The sequence below is a fragment of the Sorghum bicolor genome, chromosome 8 (genome assembly GCF_000003195.3).
Source record: "Sorghum bicolor cultivar BTx623 chromosome 8, Sorghum_bicolor_NCBIv3, whole genome shotgun sequence".
NCBI classification, from domain to species: Eukaryota; Viridiplantae; Streptophyta; class Magnoliopsida; order Poales; family Poaceae; genus Sorghum; species Sorghum bicolor.
In genome coordinates this window covers 58,602,235-58,608,861 of record NC_012877.2, presented here as the reverse complement: position 1 = coordinate 58,608,861, position 6,627 = coordinate 58,602,235, and the positions used below count along the sequence as shown (strand labels likewise).

At 51.7% G+C, this 6,627-nt stretch overlaps 1 long non-coding RNA gene across 1 annotated transcript; it reads right to left on the bottom strand.

Moving 5' to 3' along the window:
* On the bottom strand, positions 2,589–3,606 carry LOC8076635. Its single transcript, XR_002455552.1, has 3 exons — positions 3,448–3,606; positions 3,219–3,287; positions 2,589–3,100 (listed from the first exon to the last, which is right to left on the bottom strand). It is a non-coding gene; the product is annotated as an uncharacterized LOC8076635 (long non-coding RNA).

The window sequence follows — 6,627 nt, the reverse complement described above, 5'->3', positions numbered from 1 at the left end:
CCTACCAAACATTTTATAGAAAAAGTTGTTTTAACGAAAAATAGAAGAACCGAAGCCATTTTAAAAGAGTCACAAATTCTAGCAACTCCAAAATAGCCTCGACTCCTCCAGAGGAGCTCCTCAGGAGGGAGCCCTACCAAACACCCCTCATACGCACAGTTGTTTCCTACGTTTTTTCTACACTCATGTCAACACTCATTCTAATAAAATTGCTATATATGTTTTGCATATACATTCCTATCATATTCCTATAATTTTTTCCTATTTCTGCATTTCTTGAATCCTGTATTCCAAAGAGGGCTATATGTATAATATGTAAGTGTATGTATGTATATGCTACATGCTACGTCGTATATGATGAGCTGCAATAGTGCAATCCATGCACACACTATATATCGTAGCTAGGTGAGAGAGAGAAAACATATATAGATGTCAGGGGACATCAGGTAGATAAACATGGAGAGATCAACAAGATAGACATGCATGGATCCGCGGTGGCTCTACTCTGCAAGTACTCGCCACTTGGTAGCTATAGGCTTGTTCACCTCGCCGGCCACTGAGGCTGGTGGCATCCATGCATGTTAGAAAAATACATCTCTAATCTTAATTTATCATTAAATTTCCTTATAGTGGAGAAAAAAATAAAATATATTTTTCTAACATAACTTATGATGTCATTTATGACCTCAAATTTGATATGAAAACTCAACTTATTCATGGATAAACAAAAAATAATTCTATTATGGTGTTGGTAATGCAGCGATATGTGTTAATAAATAATGTAGTTTGTTAATCTAAATAGCTTGAATGAAGATGTTGGGTACCATAATAAGGGATACCCAAATCAGAGCAATGAAAAAACGCAAAGAAACGTATTAACCACAATCATCAGGGCATCGGACGCAAGTTCCGACTCGCCCGACCCCTCAGGACATCGGACGCAAGTTCCGACTCGCCCGACCCCTCAGGGCCTCGGACGCAAGTTCCGACTCGCCCGACCCCTCAGGGCCTCGGACGCAAGTTCCGACTCGCCCGATCCCTCAGGGCCTCGGACGCAAGGTCCGACTCGCCCGACCCCGTCCAGGCTCGGGCGCCGGACCCCACTCCGCCTGGGCAGCAAGACTTCCACCGCACGGCGCCCGTACCCACGACATGACAGACGCAACGGCTTCCATACCGCGGCAGGGCAAGGCGATAACTATTCCAACCACCCTGGTCACTGTGGCCTTACCTCTGTCACTATACATCCTTACCCCTTTCACTGTAGCGCGCTGCCGCACAGTAGGAAGGGACTGGGAAAGGTTAATCAGCACCACTATTTGAGGTCTTTTCCCACTGTTGACAGGATGTGCAGCAGTACTGGCGATCCGACCCCCGCGACCCCTACAGGGCTCGGTAACCCTCTACAGGGGCAGCCATACCGTCAACCATCCCTCAAGGACAAGATGGATCAGCTCCAACAGGGTCGGGACTGTGGTTTCACCGTTCCACCCAGGGAAATCAACTCATGTAAATCTTTGTCTCCCCTTGAGGCTATAAAAGGGGAGCCAGGACTCATAGCTAGAGGGAGCTCAGAGAAACACACACGCACACAACACTCTTTCTCAGAGCAGCAGCCCGCACTCTTTCCACCACCAAACCGAGACCTGGGACTTAGCCCTCTCTCGCAACCAGCTTGTACCCCCTACTACAAGCACCTTTGGGTGCAAGGTTATACAAAATCTACAGCCACACTGGACGTAGGGCATTCTGGGCCCGAACCAGTATAAACTCTCTGTGTCTCACTTGCATCACCATCCAAATTTGGGCAGTCACGCAGACTTATACTCGTTAGTGCCTAGATCACGAGTCTAGACGCCGACAGAAGATATAATGACATTTTAGTTTGATGTGTTAGGGATGCTAATGTGGACACTTTGCATAGCGAGATAGTTGAATATGCTATATGCTAGTGGGATATTCTAGTTAATGTTGATGTGGATACTTTGTATGACAAGAGAAATAGCTAGTGAAATTTATTTATAAGAGATATGTCTAGACTAAGCATACAGTGGTACCACAGTAAACAACAAAACCACTAAACTCAGCCATAAATAACCATATCAAGGTGGAACCCCAACGGCCCATTACGGGAGGAAACCTCCGCCACAAGGTCTCAGGTCGAAGCCATGAGCCCATGACCTTTTAGACCTCTCAATGATTTTGAGATATGTGTTTCAAGTTTGCAAAGAAAAGATCGGAATCCACGTACTTTATTAAAAATCTTCCATTTTTCCCACCTCAACTTAGTAAAAAATCTGAAAAACATATTCCATGCATATATAATTTGCAAAGTCATTCATAAACAAGTCGTTTTGACTATTTGGTACGTAGATTTTGCTACGCATCTAATATATGTCTAGATAACAAAATATATGTACCAAAAGATTCAAAGTGACTTATTTAGAACCGAATTGACCTAGAGTCTAATTAATTTAGGCGCCAACATGTACACCTCTGCAATATACACATACATCGATACACATACATCGATCAACATTCGTTCAGTACTCATTGTGTCATTGCATATATATATATGTGCATGGATGGATGGGTACTAGTAGCTTTTTCTCCATATAGTTAATCGATATTATACATATATATATAATGCATATAACTTGTTTCCTGGAACTAAATTTGTTCTGTCTCTGGAACCTGCTGCCCTTACATGCATATGCATTTGCAGCAGGCGCCGCTGCCGGGTACACCATGAGGTCCATATATGATCGCAGCAGCTGCTGCCTGTGTCTTCAAAATTGAGTCACCACTGGAAGAAAGGGACCGAAAGGCACCAACGACGGAGGTGGTGCAAGGGCGCCAACCCTGGCCGGACATGCCCTCTCGCCGCCATGGCCAGCACCGCTGGAGGAAGCGCGGCTGCAGGCGGCAGCAGCTCGCCGGCGGCAGCGACAGCCGTGCCCTGTGGCAGCACGACTGGGTAAACTGCTGGTGGCTTGATGGCATCGCACCCCAACGAGATTGCCTTAGGTTGGACCTGGATTTGTTGCTGCAGTGACTTGATGTGCTGGATGGTCTGGTCCAGAATTGAGGCTTGGTTGCTCTGAAATGTCACAGGATGGGATCGAGCAGAGACATACAGAGATCAGACATTGATCATAATAATTAAGTGCCTATGTGTATGTTGATTTATATGTAAAATGGCGGAGTGCGACGACGACCTTGTCATCGCACCCTGGAACGAGCTGTCGAAGGGTCTTCAACTTGTCGTCTATCTTGCGCCTTCGTCGCTGCAATATATACAGATGTATATAAATAAATATGACATGCTACGTAGCTGAAAGAACTTTTTGGCAAATCGATCAACTGGTAGCTGAAAGGTATATGCATGCATCAGATCAGGATTCAGGACTATTACTGAAGGGCTCTACACACGTACTCCTTCAGTACCTTCTCTGTCAGGTTGTGTGTTTCTGCAGGATGAGACCTCCTTGCTCCTCCTGTCGCTTTCTTCCTGCTGCCACAGGAGTAGTAGTTTTCTGTTGAATCCTATCACACGAATGACACAAATCCGATGAGGATGAACACACACACGAACGCAGAGAGTTGGTTGCTGTAAAGCGACAGCGTTTTCCATTGATTGTATTCACTATATAAAGGAAATACATGATGTGTTACAAGGAAATAAAATGACCTGCTAATCCCGGCATACTCGTGATCAGTGGTTGCCATCCCAACCACCTGGGCCATGCCGCAATCCATGGCCTGCCTCTAATGGCGTTAGGCGCCTCTACATTCTATAATTAGATGCTCAAGGACTTATTCAAACATTCTCCTCCTAAGTCCTGGAGCCACTAGCCTAACTTTTTCATGCCGATTTCACTACGGAGCTCTTGAAACCGAGAACGACCGAGTGCCTTTGTGAGGATGTCGCCCAGCTGATGCTCAGTGCCGACGAACTCTATATCAATCAGCCTTCTGTCCCAGCACTCCCGGATGAAGTGATATTTTACATCAATGTGCTTACTCCGGTCGTGATGAACAGGGTTCTTCATCAGTGCGATGGCGGATTTGTTGTCCACCATGAGCTTCGGTGCACGAACAGCACCTCCGATCAGCTCTGCCAGCAGACGTGCTAGCCAGACTCCTTCGCACGCTGCTCCGGCCGCCGCTATGTACTCTGCCTCGCAGGACGATAGAGCGACCACTTTCTGCTTTGACGATTGCCAGGCAATCGGTCCACCAGCCATGAAGAAGATGAGACCGCCAGTGCTCTTGCGATCGTTTACGTCCCCAGCTAAGTCGCTGTCGGAGTAGCCTGTTAGCTGGGGCGCTGTTTCTCTTCTTCCAGCCGGACGATAGTGCACTCCCCAGTGCACCGTACCTGCCACATACCGAAGGACTCGCTTGACTGCCGCGAGGTGCTCCTGTCGTGGCGCTTCCATGAACCTGCTGAGGTACCCAACAGCGTATGCTAGGTCCGGCCTTGAGTTACACAGGTACCTGAGGCTGCCGATGAGGCTGCGGTACTCGGTGGCGTCAACAGCCGGCGTCGTGCCCTCTTTTAGAAGCTTCAATTTCATCTCCATGGGTGTGGCACTTGCGTTGCACCCTGTCAGTCCGCCCTTGTCAAGGATTTTGGCGGCGTAGGCACTCTGTCGCAGCGTGATGCCATGAGCACCCTGGGTGACCTCGAGTCCAAGATAGTAGGACAAGAGCCCGAGGTCACTCATGCGGAACGTGCGCAGCATCTGCGCCTTGAACTTCTTGACAGCGTCGGCATCACCACCCGTGATGATGAGGTCATCGACATAGACTCCCACGATCAGGCGCTCGGCACCTCTGCCCCGGGTATACATCCCGTGCTCGTTGACGCAGCGCGTGAACCCGAGCGCCAGCAGCTCGGCGTCGAGCTTCTGGTTCCATGCTCTCGGCGCTTGACGGAGTCCGTAGAGCGCCTTGTGAAGGCGCAGCACCTTGTACTTGTGCTTGTCGTCGATGAAGCCAGGGGGTTGATGGACGTAGACCTCCTCTTGGAGCTCGCCGTTCAAGAATGCCGACTTGACATCCATGTGGTGGACGCCCCAGCCGAAGTGGGCAGCGATGGCGAGCACCAGCCGCACTGACTCGAGTCGTGCAACTGGAGCGAACACTTCTTCAAAGTCGACGCCGGGCCGCTGCACATAGCCTTTCGTGACGAGGCATGCCTTGTACTTGGCGATGTTGCCCTTTTCATCGTGTTTGACTTTGTACACCCACTTCAATCCGATGGCGCGGTGCCCCTAGGGAAGCTCGACCAGCGACCATGTCTGGTTGTCGCGGATCGACTTCATCTCCTCCTCCATCGCGCCGACCCAGTTTGGATCGCCCTCGGCTTCTTTGATCGACCTGGGCTCCTCCACACTCACGGCGTGGCTGACAGTGTGGAGCTCGGCCTCAACTGCGTCGCGATGCTCCAGCCCAGGCGACGCGTCTGTGCCGAGGATGTTGTCGAGGGTGCGGTACCTGTGTACCACCTCATCGTCATCATCGTCCAGGTTCGGGTCGGTGGAGAGTGGTGTCGCGAACTCGACGTGAGCTCCGGCCCCTTGTGGTGTTGAGGGCACTCCCAAGATTGTTGGCGCGCTCTGGGCGCCTGGTGACGTCGTGCGCGGACCGGAGGACGTCGACGCTGTTGGAGCCGGCGTGCGCGGTTTGGGAGAGACGGGCTCAGGGGCCGGTCCCTCAAGCTGGTGGCGCCGCAGCTCGTACTCCTCCGCGATGGCGAAGGGGTGGGGCTCGGTGACGTCCGAGGCTGCTCCCCATTCCCAGCGCGCTCCTTCGTCGAAGACAGCATCGCGCGAGACATGGACGCGCTCGTCCACCGGGTCGTAGAAGCGGTAGGCTTTGGAGCCATCTTGGTACCCGATGAAGACCACCTTGCGCCCGCGATCATCGAGCTTCCCAAGGTGTGGGCGCACGTTCTTGATGTACGCCACGCAGCCGAACACACGGAGGAAGTGTACTGGGGGCTTCTTGCCGTACCACGCCTGGTACGGTGTCTTGTCGGTGAGCGCACTCGTGGACGCCCGGTTCAGGAGAAAGACAGCGGTGTGCACTGCCTCTCCCCAGAAGTAGCCGGGCACTCCCCGTGCGCGCAAGATGCTCCTCGCCGTCGCCACGACCGTCTGATTTCGGCGTTCCACCACGCCGTTCTGTTGTGGCGTGTATGGAGCCGAATGGTGGCGTTGTATCCCCTCTCCTGCACAATATTCACCGAACGTAACCGAGGTGAACTCACCACCGTTGTCCGTGCGTAGCACCTTCAACTTTTTTTCCGTCTCGCGCTCGACACGGGCCTGGAACGACATGATCGCCGCCGGTGCGTCCGCCTTGGAACGCAGGAGAGTGAGCCACATGTAGCGGCTCATGTCGTCGACGAGTAGAAGGAAGTAGGCATTCCCGGCCGGTGTCGTTGGCGTGATGGGGCCGCAGAGGTCGCCGTGGACCAGCTCATGCTGTTCTGCAGCCCGAAACTTAGCCGCCTTGGGGAACGGCGTTCGCTTCTGCTTTGCCAGCACACAGTCTTCACAGACTTGCTCGACGTGGTCGATGGAGGGCAGTCCGAGCACCATGTCCTTGCGCCCCAGC